Source organism: Coregonus lavaretus (assembly GCF_964263955.1).
Source record: "Coregonus lavaretus genome assembly, chromosome: 4".
In the NCBI taxonomy this organism is placed as follows: Eukaryota; Metazoa; Chordata; class Actinopteri; order Salmoniformes; family Salmonidae; genus Coregonus; species Coregonus lavaretus.
The window spans coordinates 56909949-56925787 of record NC_139991.1 but is presented as its reverse complement, the minus strand read 5'-3'; the positions used below and the strand labels follow the sequence as shown (position 1 = coordinate 56925787).

The 15839-nt window shown below is 46.9% G+C and overlaps 1 protein-coding gene and 1 long non-coding RNA gene across 2 annotated transcripts in view; one reads left to right on the top strand and one right to left on the bottom strand.

Annotated features, from left to right (window-relative positions):
• Positions 1–15839, top strand: part of LOC311127976 — a 1008662-nt gene that overhangs the window by 762439 nt on the left and 230384 nt on the right. The gene's annotated exons all lie outside the window — the stretch shown is intronic.
• The window catches only part of LOC311127971 (netrin receptor UNC5D-like), a gene marked incomplete at both ends in the record, with an annotated part of 301636 nt that overhangs the window by 120000 nt on the left and 165797 nt on the right, over positions 1–15839 (bottom strand). The gene's annotated exons all lie outside the window — the stretch shown is intronic.

The following is a 15839-nucleotide window of genomic DNA, read 5'->3' as shown; positions in this document are numbered from 1 at the left end:
ATGAGAAATTGAGCTCAGGTGCATCCTGTTTCCATTGATCATCCTTTAGATGTTTCTACAACTTGATTGGAGTCCACCTGTGGTAAATTCAATTGATTGGACATGATTTGGAAAGGCACACACATGTCTATGTAAGGTCCCACAGTTGACAGTGCATGTCAGAGCAAAAACCAAGCCATGAGGTTGAAGGAATTGTCCGTAGAGCTCCGAGACAAGATTGTGTCGAGGCACAGATCTGGGGAAGGGTAGCAAAACATTTCTGCCTCATTGAAGGTCCCCAAGAACACAGTGACCTCCATCATTCTTAAATGGAAGAAGTTTGGAACCACCAAGACTCTTCCTAGAGCTGGCCGCCCGGCCAAAATGAGCAATCGGGGGAGAAGGGCCTTGGTCAGGGCTCCAGAGTTCCTCTGTGGAGATGGGAGAACCTTCCAGAAGGGCAACCATCTCTGCAGCACTCTACCAATCAGGCCTTTATGGTAGAGTGGCCAGACGGAAGCCACTCCTCAGTAAAAGACACATGACAGCCCGCTCTGAGTTTGCCAAAGGCACCTAAAGGACTCAGACCATGAGAAACAAGATTCCCTGGTCTGATGAAACCAAGATTGAACTTTTTGGCCTGAATGCCAAGTGTCTGGAGGAAACCTGGCACCATCCCTACCGTGAAGCATGTTGGTGGCAGCATCATGCTGTGGGGATGTTTTTCAGCGGCAGGGACTGAGAGACTAGTCAGGATCGAGGGAAAGATGAACGGAGCAAAGTACAGAGAGATCCTTGATGAATACCTGCTCCAGAGCGCTCAGGACCTCAGACTGGGGTAAAGGTTCACCTTCCAACAGGACAACGACCCTAAGCACAATGCCAAGACAACACAGGAGTATTGTGTGTAGATTGATGAGGGGAAAAAACAATTTAATACATTTTTGAAAAAGGCTATCACGTAACAACATTTGGAAAAAGTCAACGGGTCTGAATACTTTCTGAATGCATTGTAATGCGCGTTCACACTGCACCTTAGCCCAGGGCTAATAGCCTCCTTAGCCCTGGGCTGAGGGAGATTTAAGCACAGGGCTAAGCGAGTGTTCACACTTGCACATTCTAAAGTGGACTAGCACAAACCTTAGCCCAGGGCTAGCTGGTCCTGCTCCGGAGCAGGGTTAGCACCGACTTTTCGAGGTTAGACCCAGAAAAACAGTGCCAAAATAGCTAGTGTTAAACAGGGTCAAGAACAACGCCTGGAGTGCTCACTGTACAATCACAAAAGCTGCACTGTCACTTAATTTACATATGCTTGTGATGCCAGTAATGCGTTCTGCACATTATTTTGATAAGTAAATTCATCCTATTTCATTCTTCCATCTGAGAACAAAAACCAAAATACTTTTATCTGTGCAAAAACATTGGTTGCTATGCCTAACAAAAATGGTTGCTATGCAGGCTGGCTAACATCTAAAGCTAACTAAAGCCAACTAAAGTTACAAAAACTCTACAGCTGGAAGGGCAGCAAACGCATCGAATTAGGAATTAGAATAGCCTACTAGTAATTTAATAGTAATACCAGTAATCTCTATGAGCAAACGCTCCATTTCTGTCTGTTTTCATAGCTTTTCATTTAACATTTAATTGGATATATCCATGATAATAATATTGTTCCATGATTTCACCTGGATCAGAAAACGTGCACAGCATTCTCTGCACAGGGGTGTGATCGAATTTCAAAAGTGAAACATTGTTTCCGAGGTCAGACAGGCAGACAGCAAGGTTTATAAAAGCCATCCCTGTTGGATTAAAAGGCTAGAAGCAAGAGGAAAATAATGTGTTAATAAATGTATTATTGCTTATAACATTGGTCGCGTATCAGAGATAGCATGTTGGTTGCATGTTGTGTTTGTCCGTTAGCCCAGGGCTTTGGAATACAAGTTTGAATCCTTAGCCCAGGGCTAAAGCTTAGCCCAGTGTTAACAAATGCTAGTGCGAACACAGGCTAATCTATCCCAGGGCCAGCCTGGGGCTAAGATAGCCTCGGGCTGAGAACAATGCAGTGTGAAAAGGCCTATAGACTACAGGTGCTTATGGTAAAAGTTTCTGCTCAATGACTATGTTACTATACAAATTTTGGGGGGAATATCTTGAAACTGATTAAATTATTTGGTTTCCCTCTTGTTTCTATATCCTAAAAAATACTATATGCTGTTGTGGAGGGAACTGTATCATTTATTTATTGTATGTCAACATCCACCACACAGTGTAGTGACAAGTCAGATGATAAGTGGGGGGAGTACTGAGGTCTAGGCTATGTTTAGGTGTGCTAATGTACCTAGCTACTCACACAAACGCATACGCACACATGCACCTTTCCCTGTCATCACTAGGATGTGTTTACTAAGAAGTTCCACGTCTCCATTCTCCACTCCAACAGGCCAATTAGGGCTATTGAACTGAGTATTTCACTTCAGCAGCCTTATTGACCTTTTCTTCTCCCTGGGCCGCCACGTACGCACACATGCAAACACACCGTGCTGCATGCTCACATACTCCTACAGTGAGGGAAAAAAGTATTTGATCCCCTGCTGATTTTGTACGTTTGCCCACTGACAAAGACATGATCAGTCTATAATTTTAATGGTATGTTTATTTGAACAGTGAGAGACAGAATAACAACAGAAAAATCCAGAAAAACGCATGTCAAAAATGTTATAAATTGATTTGCATTTTAATGAGGAAAATGAGTATTTGACCCCTCTGCAAAACATGACTTAGTACTTGGTGGCAAAACCCTTGTTGGCAATCACAGAGGTCAGACGTTTCTTGTAGTTGGCCACCAGGTTTGCACACATCTCAGGAGGGATTTTGTCCCACTCCTCTTTGCAGATCTTCTCCAAGTCATTAAGGTTTCGAGGCTGACGTTTGGCAACTTGAACCTTCAGCTCCCTCCACAGATTTTCTATGGGATTAAGGTCTGGAGACTGGCTAGGCCACTCCAGGACCTTAATGTGCTACTTCTTGAGCCACTCCTTTGTTGCCTTGGCCGTGTGTTTTGGGTCATTGTCATGCTAGAATAACCATCCATGACGCATTTTCAATGCCCTGGCTGAGGGAAGGAGGTTCTCACCCAAGATTTGACAGTACATGGCCCCGTCCATCGTCCCGTTGATGCGATGAAGTTGTCCTGTACCCTTAGTAGAAAAACACCCCTAAAGTTAATGTTTCCACCTCCATGTTTGACGGTGGGGATGGTGTTCTTGGGGTCATAGGCAGCATTCCTCCTCCTCCAAACACGGCGAGTTGAGTTGATGCCAAAGAGCTCGATTTTGGTCTCATCTGACCACAACACTTTCACCCAGTTCTCCTCTGAATCATTCAGATGTTCATTGGCAAACTTCAGACGGCCCTGTATATGTGCTTTCTTGAGCAGGGGGACCTTGCGGGCACTGCAGGATTTCAGTCCTTCACGGCGTAGTGTGTTACCAATTGTTTTCTTGGTGACTATGGTCCCAGCTGCCTTGAGATCATTGACAAGATCCTCCCGTGTAGTTCTGGGCTGATTCCTCACTGTTCTCATGATCATTGCAACTCCACGAGGTGAGATCTTGCATGGAGCCCCAGGCCGAGGGAGATTGACAGTTCTTTTGTGTTTCTTCCATTTGCGAATAATCGCACCAACTGTTGTCACCTTCTCACCAAGGTGGTCTTGTAGACCATTCCAGCCTTGTGTAGGTCTACAATCTTGTCCCTGACATCCTTGGAGAGCTCTTTGGTCTTGGCCATGGTGGAGTGTTTGGAATCTGATTGATTGATTGCTTCTGTGGACAGGTGTCTTTTATACAGGTAACAAGCTGAGATTAGGAGCACTCCCTTTAAGAGTGTGCTCCTAATCACAGCTCATTACCTGTATAAAAGACACCTGGGAGCCAAAAATCTTTCTGATTGAGAGGGGGTCAAATACTTATTTCCCTCATTAAAATGCAAATCAATTTATAACATTTTTGAAATGCGTTTTTCTGGATTTTTTTGTTGTTATTCTGTCTCTCACTGTTCAAATAAACCTACCATTAAAATTATAGACTGTTCATTTCTTTGTCAGTGGGCAAATGTACAAAATCAGCAGGGGATCAAATACTTTTTTCCCTCACTGTAAGTGCTCAGCCCTCACTTCATAAGTGGAACGTGCCCAACGCGGCTCTACATTTCCTTGGGGTCCTCTGTGAAAGCCGCACAACTCAGGTCCCCTGTGACATACAGTACAGGCACCAACAACACAGATCTAGGGAAAGGTGTTCTCTGACTGTGGAAGTTAAAACAACCTTTGGCCTTTGTGTTTCTGCTCCTCAGATGGGTTGTTCTCTCCTGCCTCATAGTATAGCTTGTTAGACTGTCTACTATAGTACCATACTTCATATTACAGCGTATGTTTCCAGAACTACGCCCGCTAACGTGTGTGGTTGGGTATTCACAGAGTGCAGGGGTGACAACAGATATATCGAATACAGTCAGTATGCACTTTGACGATTTGTAGTGTTTCTAATTCAAACATCAGTGAAGCCATAAGATGAACATGTGTGTACACTTATGTGTATTCCTCCTTGTGTATGTGTGTGTGTATGTGTAAGTGCATTCCTGTGTATGTGTCACATCTCTATTTGTGGGTCCGTGTCTGAGTGCTGACAGCAGACAGAATGAGGGAGTGTTTTATGCGTTCTCATTGAGACACCGTTGATGCTGACATCTCCTCTACACTATAGCCCTGACTCTGCCTCTTTACGTCTCTCTCTCCCTCCATCACTCTTTCTCCATCTCATCTCTCTTTCTTTCTCTCACCATCTCATTCTGTAAATCACCAACATTTATGTCTCTCTCTCTCTCTCTCTCTCTCTCTCTCTCTCTCTCTCTCTCTCTCTCTCTCTCTCTCTCTCTCTCTCTCTCTCTCTCTCTCTCTCTCTCTCTCTCTCTCTCTCTCTCTCTCTCTCCTTTTGCCTCTATTTTACCTTTCACTCATTTTACCCCTCTCTCCCATACTTCCGCTTCTCTGGTTATGTAGTAAGCTATAATGGATCACTCAGCCCTCCATTCCTCCTCCTCTCCTCTCCTCTTTCTGCCTCTCTGCCTCCTCTCAACAGTCACCCCATAGTACCCTGTTTACATCTGAATATCAGAATACATATTCTCAAAATGCATGTTGGACATTCTCCCTCTCTCTGTCTCTGCTTAAGCCTTCTCTACATTCACCTGAATTGGATGTGCAACATATTCTCCTACAAAGAAAGCTGTTCTGAGTGGTCCCTATGTTTATATCCAGATATGGAGCCGTGCACACAAACAATCCACCTAGGGATGTCTTTTATATGGAGGAGCTATTTGACTATTTGTGAGTAACTCTGTAGGGGGGAAAATGCCTCCTACCACTACTTCTCTATAAAAAGAGGCTAATGCATTTGTGGGGCCATATCCTGTATTATATATCCCTCCACTCTGGTACTGAAACAAAGTGAGGGATCTTGTTCTTTGTGCAGATGTTGAAAGGCAAGAAGAGGAGAAGGAGGAGAGGAGAAAGGACGATGAGAGCAAGCTACTAATTGACATAAAAGTGGTAATTCCTCTCATGCAATTGAGGGAATGCTGTGGATTTATTGTGTGGTAATGAGATGTTAGGCTTCTCACCCACTCTCTCTCTCACTCTTTCCCTGTCTCCCCCTCTCCCACTTTCTCTCTTTCCCTCTCTACCCTTCTCTTTATCGCCCTCTCTTTATCTCCCCTCTCTCTCTCACTCTCTCTCTCCCTTCCTCCTCCCACTTTGCTCTCTGTCTCCCACCACTCTCTCTCTCGCTCTTTTACTCTCGCTCCCTGATCGTATTCATCCCACGTATGTGATGGTGTTAAACCCTCTACACGTATTGATCAGCCTGGTGTCTGTCTGTCTGACTGTCTGTCTGAGTGTCTGGTGACTGTCTGTCTGACTGTCTATCTGGTGTCTGTCTGTCTGTCTGTCTGTCTGTCTGTCTGCCTGCCTGTCTGTCTGCCTGCCTGTCTGTCTGTCTGTCTGTCTGTCTGTCTGTCTGTCTGTCTGTCTGTCTGTCTGTCTGTCTGACTGTCTATCTGGTGTCTGTCTGTCTGTCTGTCTGTCTGTCTGTCTGACTGTCTAGTGACTGTCTGTCTGTCTGAACGGCTGCTCTGACTGTCTGCCTGTCTGTCTGAACAGCTGCTCTGACTACAGTGTAATTAAATACGAGGGTGGGGATGGATGGCACTGATAGCCTGGAGTGGGAAACAGTTGTTGAGATGAGAACACCCAGTTTGGAACACCTAGGCTCTGTTCCAATATTCCCAATAGCATAGTACTTAGAATGAAGCAATGTATTGGATAGCATTCAGAGTGGTCTGAATGTATTTTGAAATGTCTGTTTATGTGAGAATGACTGGGGTGTGGAGTGTTTACTGGTCAGGTTTTACATTGTCAGGAAAAACTCCTGGCTAAAGGAATGACACGTATTGTCGTGGCTTGGTCGTAATCTACAGCTTTTTGAGACATGTGACTAATGCACAACTGTGCATTTTACACCATTGTTAAGTTGTGAGATAAAGCTAAGTGTTAAACCAGATCTTAATGGCTTTTGGTTTCTGACTCAGCACGACAACAAAAACCAACGTTAAACTTTACAAGACCATCTGTTTCAACAAGCAGGACGGCACAGACAGACAAAGCTGAAATTAAGAGTTATCCGCTATTAAATCAAACAACAAAAACATATCACAGAGAATTTGTCATTCTCTGTATCACAACTGAGTAAAAAACTGAACATTCACCTCCAAAGTCTTTGGGGAGAGTCTGAGCGGAATACTAACTAGGGATCATGAATTTTCGGGGTACGAGGGACGCTACATTTAGGATGGAAGTACTGTATATTTCAGCCCAAACTGCTGACATCAGTGCGAGGGGAATTGTGGTAGCCGTCATGAGTGTGGTTGCATACTAGATGTGATGGCAATGTAGGAAACGAGTGGACCAGGCCATTCCAATGCCCTTTGATACACTACATTACCCACGATCCATTTGAGTGAGACGGGAACCTAATCTCTGATGCCTCGCATCACACATTGAGGTGGGCGGCTGTCGTGCTGATATACACCCGTATAAATATACACATATAAATACACACAAACAAGCATGCATGCACACAAACACATGTGATTGCACAAGTAGACACACATGCACATGCATGCACATAAACCCACTCTAGCATGCGTAAGCCTTTTTCATGGGCCGTTTCTTTTCACTTGATCTTGGGGAGATGATGATGATCTCCGTTTTGTCATTTTAATTCGTAATCGCTCCGAGTGCGTCCATCCCTAGCCAAGGATACTATCAGGGAGAGGGAGAGAGGGGATAGGGAGAGGGAAAGAAAGGGAGAGAGAAAGAGCAACAGAGCGAGAGAGGGGGAGGGCGAGCAAGGGAGAGCGAGGGAAAGGGAGAGGCAAATAGAGTAGGAATGGAGGCAGTAGAGGTAAAAAAGGGAGTATTGTTTCACGACTGAGAGAGCAACACGCTCGGGTCATTTTCAATACTCTCTGTGTCATGGGCATTTATTCCTCCTATACCGCCTATACCTCTGCCTCTCTCTCTCTCCTTCCCTCTCTCCCTCTTGCTCTCATATCCCTCCCATTTCCCTTTACCTCTGCCCCTCTCTCTCTCTCTCTCTCTCTCTCTCTCTCCCTCCCTCTCCTAACTCTTCTATTTTCTGTACATCTCTCTCTCTGTACCATTCTCTCTCCCTCTTTTTCTCCCCCTCTTTCTCTCTCTCTCCATCTGTCTTACCTCTCCTATTCCTCTGTCAAAGGATAATGTCTCTGACCTTCCAGTCCTCATCTCTCTGACAGCTCCCACAATCTTCTGCAATGAACAGTGCAATTATGAATCTTTACAATGAAAACTCCTTTACATTCCATCCATTTGATAGATGATTGTAGAGTAGCTGTCTTAGGAAACACAAGCTTTGGCGTCATGCTCCCTGACAGGCCTTGCAGGTCAATGCCAAAGTCTGCTCTTTCTTAGAGTTACAGTTTCAGTGGAAAGTTTGACATATGTATGAATTATAATTATGTACTGTATGTGGCATGAGTTTCCCACACACACCCACGTACGCATACGCGCACGCGCACACAAACTCTCTCTCTACCAACACACACACTTTCTACCCACTCACACACTTTTCACACACACACTAAATCTCTCCTCATTAAAGTCCTGTTATGAAACAGACAGGCTCCGACTAGGCTAGCAGGCCAGTGAGACAGGAAAAGGAACAGCAGGTATAAGTTGGAGCAGTGAGCCTAGCCCTGTCCATCAGCAAACCCAGCAGAGAGGACATAACGGGGGCGAGACAGGAAGTATGACCCTCCTGCCCTCTACAGATAAGGCTGCTCGAGTTCCACAGCTTCTCAAGTGTTAAGTATCATTGATTGTACTTGAAATGCTGATGATCTGTGTGTGTGTTTTCAAGAAAGAGCGAGAGAGAGAGAGAGAGAGAGAGAGAGAGAGAGAGAGAGAGAGAGAGAGAGAGAGAGAGAGAGAGAGAGAGAGAGAGAGAGAGAGAGAGAGATAGAGAGAGAGAGAGAGAGAGAGAGAGAGAGAGTGTGTGTGTTCTGTGTAGGCATCACAACTAACTCTGCAGGGCAAAGGCTCACAAATGCATGCACGTTTGCAAGCACACACACACACACACACACACACACACGTTTTGTTCTTATATCCTCTTGTGGACCTAAAATTGATTTCCATTCAAAATCCACCTAGGGACCCTCAACCTAACCCTAACTCTTACCCTAAACTCAACCCTAACCTTAACCTTAACCCATAACCCTAAGGACGACAGCGACAGTGCGACTCTGGTGGCACGAAGGTACAGTACACCACACGTCGTAGTCAACGCTCTTTTGGGCCTGGAGGCGGCAGGCAGGGCACTCTCGCATCACCCCAGGTATCGAACACCCACACTCGTTCAGAGCCCTCTGCTGCGCACTGTACTCTACCTATCCACTTTCACGATCACATGGTAGTTCCCCAGTGTAAGGCGCTAGTCGATTCAGGAGCAGCTGGGAACTTTATGGAAAGGGCATTCTCACGCCGTCAAGGCATTTCATTGGTTCCCCTATCCATTCCATTCCCCATCAGAGCACTTGATAGTCGACCATTAGGGTCCGGGTTTGTAAAGGAAGTCACTGTACCAGTCACCATGATCACCCAGGAGACTCATTGTGAGCAGGTTACTTTTTCGATTATTGAGTCTCCTGCTTTCCCTGTGGTATTAGGTATCCCTTGGCTGGCACTCCACAACCCCACCTTCTCATGGCCGCAGAGGGTTCTCACAGGGTGGTCGCGAGAGTGTCAGGGTAGGTGTCTAGGTGTTTCCGTTGGTGCAACCACGGTGGAAAGCCAAGGCAGATGCGTCCGAGGTAGGGATAGGCGCTGTCCTGTCTCAACGCTCTGGCACGCCACCCAAGCTCCGCCCTTGTGCCTTCTTCTCAAAGAAGCTCAGCCCGGCGGAGCAGAACTACGATGTTGGTGATCGGGAGCTGTTGGCTCTTGTCCGAGCTTTGACCGTGTGGAGGCATTGGCTCGAATGGGCAAAACACCCTTTCCTCGTCTGGACGGACCACCGTAACCTGGAGTACATCCGGGCAGTGAGGAGGCTGAATCCTCGCCAGGCCAGGTGGGCCCTATTCTTCACCTGGTTTGATTTTACACTGTCATACATTCCGGGTATGAAGATCGTGAAGGCAGACGCACTGTCCCGGCTGTATGACACAGAGGAGAGGCCCAGAGACAACACCCCCATACTCCACGCCTCCTGCATTGTGGCGCCGGTAGTATGGGTGATGGAGCAGGCATTACGCACAGATCCATCACCACCTCAGTGTCCAGCTAGGCTGCGGTACGTGCCTGCTCTTATCTGTGATTGTCTGATCTACTGGGCACACACGTCATCCACCTCTGGTCACCCAGGTATCGGTTGTATAGTACGCTGCCTGACCGGAAAGTACTGGTGGCCTACCTTGGCTAAGGACGTGAGGGTGTACGTCTCCTCCTGCTCTGTGTGTGCCCAGAGTAAGGCACCTAGGCACCTCCCAGCGGGTAAGTTACAACCTTTACCAGTTCCACAACGACCATGGTCTCACCTAAGTGTTGATTTCTTGACTGATCTTCCCCACTCCCAAGGTAACACCACCATCCTGGTCGTTGTGGACCGCTTTTCCAAGTCCTGCCGCCTCCTTCCTCTGCCCGGTCTCCCCACAGCCCTGCTAACTGCGGAGGCCCTGTTTACTCACGTCTTCCGGCACTACAGGGTACCAGAGGATATAGTGTCCGACCGAGGTCCCCAGTTCACGTCCAAGGTCTGGAAGGTGTTCATGGAACGTCTGGGGGTCTCGGTCAGCCTGACCTCTGGGTTCCACCCCGAGTCAAATGGGCAGGTGGAACGGGTAAATTAGGATGTGGGTAGGTTCCTGCGGTCCTACTGCCAGGACCGGCCGGAGGAGTGGTCTGTGTTCTTGCCATGGGCAGAATATGCCCAGAACTCTCTCCGCCACTCCTCTACTAACCTAATGCCATTCCAATGTGTTTAGGTTACTAACCAGTTCTGGCACCGTGGCACCAGAGCCAGACCGAGGCTCCTGCGGTGGATGACTGGTTTCGGCGCGTGGAGAAGACGTGGGACGCTGCCCACATTCACCTCCAGCACGCCGTGCATCGTCAGAAGGCGAACGCTGACCGCCACCGCAGTGAGGCCCTGGTCTTCGTACCGGGGGATCGGGTCTGGCTCTCGACCCGGAATCTGCCCCTCCGCCTGCCCTGCCGGATGCTGAGCCCACGGTTTGTGGGGCCGTTCAAAGTCCTGAGGAGAATCAACAAGGTCACTTATAGGTTATTACTTCCCCCTGATTACCATATTAACCCCTCGTTTCATGTGTCTCTCCTCAGGCCGGTGGTGGTTGGTCCGATCCAGGAGTCTGAGGTGCAGGAGGTTCCTCCACCTCCCGTGGAAAACGAGGGGGCCCCGGCATACTCTGTCTGTTCCATCCTGGATTCGAGGCGTCGGGTGGGGGGCCTTCAGTACCTTGTGGAGTGGGAGGGGTACGGTTCGGAGGAACGGTGCTGGGTCCCGGTGAGGGATATCCTCGATCCCTCCCTGTTGCTGGATTTCCACCATCACCATCCGGCTCACCCTGCTCTGTGTCCTCCTGGCCTTCCCAGAGGCCGGGGTCGGCACGCTGCTGGAGCTACACGTCAAGGGGGGGGGGGGGGGGGGGGGGGGGGGTACTGTCACAACTTCCGCCGAGGCTGCCTCCCCTCCTTGTTCGGGCAGGCTTCGGCGTTCGTCGTCTCCGGCTTACGAGCCACTGCCGCCACATATATCATCATTCCATTTGTCTTGTCTTGTTAATTACACACACCTGGTTCTTATCCCCTCATTAGTCCAAGTATAAGTGTTCCCTCTGCCCCCCTTGTCCTTGTGGGTGATTGTTTATTTGTGAGAGTAGTGTAGCTCGGTAGAGCTACTTGTACCTTGTTATTGACGGGGTAGATATTTCCGCTGTGCCTGTTATTGTTGGAGCTACCGTAACCTTGTATTGCCAGGGTAGATTTTCCCCTGTGCCTGTTTCGTTTGTCGCTATCCAGCGCTATTTGTGTACGATGGAATAAACTCTGCATTCGGTGATTACCCTTCTGCGCCTGACTCCTTCTATCACACTCATCACAGTCAGACATTGGTCAATTGTCTCCTATGACAATAATGTACACAGCTTGTTGGCATACAGAGAAACCAAAGTATCTATAAATCATAACTTTCATGTAATAACATCGGTGGTTTTGACATGGAACCTAAGATTACATAGTTAGTCTAGCTGGTAATAACAATACCAGTTCGACTTTTTGCTCATTACCAAACCCAATGATTTGTTACCAAGTACTTAGAGCAATTATTTGAAGTATGGTGAGAGAGTAGTTCATGTTTACACATCCTTCATCAGTGGGCTAAATACCAAAATGCCAAATAACAGATGAAAAAGGTCTGCACAATGAAATGTTACTGTTACCCATATCAGTCCAATCAGAGCAGGAATATAGGCCAACCCTCACTGGAGGGAAAGTACAAAAGCTGTTTAAATAAACATTTATGCAAATGTATGCACACTCTATAGTTACTCCATAAAGTAAATACTTCAATAACGGCGCTATATCTGTCATTACTATTTGTAGAGTTGACTACGCGACAGTTTGATTGCATGTAAATGTCAGAGGAAATTGCTTTGAATCCAACCGAATCTCAACCCATAAAAGTATAATATTTGTGGTGTTGCTAGAATGCAATTACAATCATTTTGAGTGTGATTATGCAGTTAGTGCAACAAAGTGCCAGTGGCATTTGCGTTAGGGCTATCTGATAAATCCCTTAGATTGTCTTTGGGCTGGAAATATGGCAGGATAATAGCTAATGCATATTCTAATTAATAAATCTTGAGCCTCGGAATGTAAACAACTTAACTCAACATAACGTCTCACATTACATGACACAGTGTAGGTAGAACTAGATGGTTTAGAATAGGTTACTTTAAGTGATTAAATGGTTTCATTGCCTCCCTCCTATATGGGAAATTTTAGTGAGTCAAGGCCGGACTACATAACATAAACTCAGTTCATCAACCCTACCCACACTACCCAAGGCTGCAAACAATATGCATTGTGGCAGATGTGTAGGTGTTGGGACTCGGTATAGGACAGTGTGTGAAAAAAGAGAAGAGACTAATGGAGGGAGGGAGGGAGGGAGGGAGGGAGGGAGGGAGGGAGGGAGGGAGGGAGGGAAAAATGAGAGAGAGAAAGGCAGAGTGAAAAGGAGAGAGATGACCGGAGAGATTGAGAAAGGGCAAAGCATGAGGAGTAGAGTATGTGTGTGTGGGAGAGGGAGAGTGAGCGACAGAGAGAAAGTGAGAGCTCGGCCCTCAACAACAGTCCCAGGACAGTGGCCCTGACCGTTGGCCAGGTTGTCAGGCCAGCAGAGCGTCGCCATGGACACACACACACACACACAGCTAGGATTGGCAGCCAACGCCTGGAACTTGTCATAATGAGCTCCTTCAGTGTGCCATAAAGCTGCTTATATTCGGCTTCAAGGCCTTTGCTGCCATATTGGGGCCCCGGTTGAACGAACATTTGCTTCATTTACAAGGACGCTTATGATGGACTTGGTAATGCTATGGCTGATCCAGCCACAGCCCTGACACGGCTCTCTACACATAGCCTTGAGGAGCCATAATACAGGCACACAGCATGTCTGTTTCATTACGCTTTCTCTGTGGCGGCTCTGCATGAGCCGATGGTCATCAGTCATCACAAGTGAATTTATCGCTCAGGTATCAAGGATAACAACATCAGGGAAACAGTGGACAGTGAATGGAGAGAGGGAACAAGAGAGAGAAAATAGGGAGGGGAGAAAGAGAGTGTGTATGTGTGACAGAGAGAGACATAGACCACACTGAGAGACAGAGAAAGAGAACGAGAGAGAGCGAGAGAGAAAGAGAGAGCAAAAGAAAGCGAGAGAGAGCGAAAGAAAGAGAGAGAGAGCAAAAGAAAGAGAGAAAAGAGGAGAGAGCTGGTCGACTCGTAGGAAACACTATTAAGAGTAATGAATGTCAGTGTGCCTTTCCTCTCCTGACGATCCAGGTGCCTTTGCCAATTATCCTGACAGACAGAGGTCTGATTCATCTCCTCTGCCACCTGGGGATGCTCTCCAGCTCAATGCCTCGTTAGAGGAGAGAGTACAGGGACCAAGGCCACTCTCTCTACCACAGACCAATGGAGAGACAGGAACTAGAGAGCCAGAGAGAGTGAGGCAAAGATGGTCACTCTCTACCACAGACCAATGGAGAGAGGAGAGACTAGAGAGTGAGGCAAAGATGGTCCCTCCCTACTACAGACCAGTGGAAACAATGGAGAGACATTGTGGCGAAATCCTGCACGGCGCCTTCACCGTGTGCTGCCACTTTAAGAGAACCACCAGCTGTCAGGAAGGAAGATGTAAATATGGCTCTTGCGTCTCTGTGTGGGAGTCTCATTTGGCGCGGCAGTTTTCTCTCTGTGTGCAAGTCTTTGCAGTAGTCTTGTTTGTTTTCGGCGTGCTTAGTTGTGAAAGTTTTAAGTCAGATCGCCGGTGTACCGCTTTATCAAATAAAATAAAATACAATTGTATTGGCCACATGCGCTGAATACAACAAGTGCAGACATTACAGTGAAATGCTTACTTACAGCCCTTAACTAACATTGCATTTATTTTAAATATTTTTTTAAAAAATAAAACAACAACAAAAAAGTGTTGAGAAAAAAAGAGCAGAAGTAAAATAAAATAACAGTAGGGAGGCTATATATACAGGGGGGGTACCGGTGCAGAGCTAGTTGAGGTAGTTGAAGTAATATGTACATGTGGGTAGAGTTAAAGTGACTATGCATAAATAATTAACAGAGTAGCAGCAGCGTAAAAAGATGGGGTGGGGGTGGGGGGCAGTGCAAATAGTCCGGGTAGCCATGATTAGCTGTTCAGGAGTCTTATGGCTTGGGGGTAGAAGCTGTTGAGAAGTCTTTTGGACCTAGACTTGGCACTCCGGTACCGCTTGCCGTGAGATAGCAGAGAGAACAGTCTATGACTAGGGTGGCTGGAGTCTTTGACAATTTTGAGGGCCTTCCTCTGACACCGCCTGGTATAGAGGTCCTGGATGGCAGGAAGCTTGACCCCAGTGATGTACTGGGCCGTACGCACTACCCTCTCACGCTTTACTACGTGTTTGGGACAACGGCGATCTGACTTAAAACTTTCTCAACTACAGGCTATCTGGCAAACAGGCTTCAGTCTAGGCAGTCTCTTCTGCTGATGTGTGTGTGTCTGGTAGCGGTACTCTATCCTACTCTTTTCATATCGGCAGGGGTAATACCTGCCTGACGCCCGAACAAAAATCTTTATCTTTACCCCTCTCTAACAACACCGCTACAACATGGACTTGTGTACAGAGTAGATATAATAGAGAAGAGGTGGCTACTCTCTACTAGACCAATGGAGAGACTGTGTCTTCCGTCTGTGTTGTCAGTCTTGCTTACTTTTTTTTATCCCTGCCCCACACGAGACCTTTTGTCATTGTGAATAAGAATTTGTTCTTAATTGACCTGCCTGGTAAAATATACAGTTGAAGTTGGAAGTTTAAATACACTTAGTTTGGAGTCATTAAAACTAGTTTTTCAACCACTCCACACATTTCTTGTTAACAAACTACAGTTTTGGCAAGTCGGTTAGGACATCTACTTTGTGCATGGCACAAGTAATTTTTCCAACAATTGTTTACAGACAGATTATTTCACTTAGAATTCACTGTATCACAATTCCAGTGGGTCAGACGTTTACATACACTAAATTGACTGTGCCTTTAAACAGCTTGGAAAATTCCAGAAAATGATGTCATGGCTTTAGAAGCTTTTGATAGGCTAATTACATTTTACTAATTTAGCAGACGCTGTTATCCAGAGCAACTTACAGTTAAGTGAGTGCATACATTTTCATACTGGCCCCCCGTGGGAATCGAACCCACAACCGTGGCGTTGCAAAAACAAAGCTCTACCAACTGAGCTACATCCCTGCAGGCCATTCCCTCCCCTACATTGGACGATGCTGGCTAATTGTGTGCTTCCCCATGGGTCTCCCGGTCGCGGCCGGCTATGACAGAGTCTGGATTCGAACCAGGATCTCTAGTGTCACACCTGGCACTGCGATGCAGTGCCTTACACCACTGCGCCACTCGGGAGA